The sequence below is a fragment of the Frankliniella occidentalis genome, unplaced genomic scaffold (assembly GCF_000697945.3).
Source record: "Frankliniella occidentalis isolate FOCC.00 unplaced genomic scaffold, Focc_3.1 Scaffold49, whole genome shotgun sequence".
Taxonomy (NCBI): Eukaryota; Metazoa; Arthropoda; class Insecta; order Thysanoptera; family Thripidae; genus Frankliniella; species Frankliniella occidentalis.
Window position 1 is genome coordinate 989,800 of NW_026267179.1, and position 1,866 is coordinate 991,665.

Here is a 1,866-nt window from a genome sequence, read left to right on the forward strand (position 1 = left end):
CCCCCCCCCCCTCTTTCCTGTTCTTCCCTGGCCTCCCATCTGTACATTTCTATTACTATATTCCTTTAACCGTCACATTTGAGAATTTTAGCACACTAACGACTAAAGCTCAGCCACTACGGGCTGCTGCACGTACTCCTACGTTATGGTTAGCAACTACTGTCCCCACGTACCTTTAATTGAGGTGGAATGCCTGGAGGAGTGAGAGTTAAGAAGACAGAAGCAGAGAGAAATGTTTACACTTTGTATAAAGGTCAACGAAAAAAAAACTGCGCGCAGCAGTAGAGCAGTGGGTGGGGCGCGGGGCAAGAGGGACTTGGGGTTGGGGTCGGGCGTCCGGAAAGCCGGAATCGAGACGCCTGCCTCCGCCTTGTTGCGGTTTGATGACTGACCGTGGCTAGAGGGGTGTGGGGAGGGGGCCGGGCCCCGGGCGACGGGAAGGAGGAGGGCGCCTGGGATGGGGAAGAAGATCCTCGCGAAACGTAATTCCCTGCGGTGGCTGCGTGGCGGGGGCGGCGGCCTCTTGGGGGGCCCTGCGCCGCCGGGAGGGGGCAGGCTGACAGGAAAAGGAGGGGAGGGGGCGTCCGAAGAACAATTGGCCGCGAGGGGACGATCAAATATGCAGAGAGAAAGACTTTGGCTACCTGCGGGGCGGGCCAGCAGCGGCTCGGCCAGCGCGCCACGGTGCCGGGGGTGGGGACCCGGGCGGGGCCGGGCCAGGGGCCGGGGCTCGCAAATAGCGCGGCAACATTCACAATTAACGACCTACGCGGGGCGGCGTGGCTGCGGGGCGGCGCCGGGACCGGAGAGCAGGTCGCGGTGCACACCCCAATCTACCGACGGGGCGGTGGTGGGCGCGGGCGCGCCGGCCATGTTCGGTCGTGGAAAACCAACGGAGCAAACGTGTGGCTGGCTCGCCTCCTGGCATCCCGCCCCGCCCCGCCCGGGCACGCCTCTCCTCACCACGCGTGCGCCCCCACAGCGAACACGGAGATGTCATGTCACGTCCTACCCCCCCGCCCCCCGCCCCACCCCCCACCCCGTCCTTGGGAGGCGCGCAATTGCCCTGATAAGTCGTCCTCGCCCGCTCGCTCCGCCGCCGCCGCCGCTGCACTGGACTGGACTGCCTTTGTCAACTTTGTACGCCCAACTTAGCAGAGCGGCCGGCCCGGCCGGGCCCCCTTGGGCCCCTCGCCTCGGGCTGGTCGTTGGCCCGCCTCCCTCCTCCCCCACCCCCGAGCCCTGAGGGCCTATACCCGTCCGATAAAAGGGCCCCCCGCTGCCGGTACGCCCTTGGTGGGTCCCCAGTGGAGATGTCAAAACAGAAATACTTCTAGACCGAATATTGGAAAGTTTCAGAGAGCAAATGTTTGCTCTTAAATTTGTAACTTTTAATTTTGTTCGCACTGTTTTTTCAGTGTTCCATATTTTCTACGTCTCAGTTTGGTCGCTAGACGTTTGGGCCCCGAGATAGGGTCTCCGCTAGTTGGTGATGCCCCTAGAGCGGGTGGTGCACGCCGCCCCTCCTATCTATCTGGCGCAAGCCCCGCTTGCGGCGGGTCTATCTCCCTCCCCCCTCTCTCCCTTCCGCGCCACCCCCGCTGCTGTGTCTTTGCCAACTTATTCGTTAGCGCGCTGTGAATTTATTCAAATTGTTTCAAAGGGAGCAGCGTACCCCCAGCGCCCGGTCGGTACCTCTCTGCCCGACACTCTAGCAGCAGCAGCGGCTGAGGCGGTGAGGGGTGAGCGAAAGCGTCCAATTGGAAAGCCGTTCCGTCCTGCAGCGCCGCCGCCGCCGCGACAGTCAGCCTGCAGCGGGACATTCTGACAGCGCCACAGCCAGCAGCACAGCCAGCGGCACAGCCA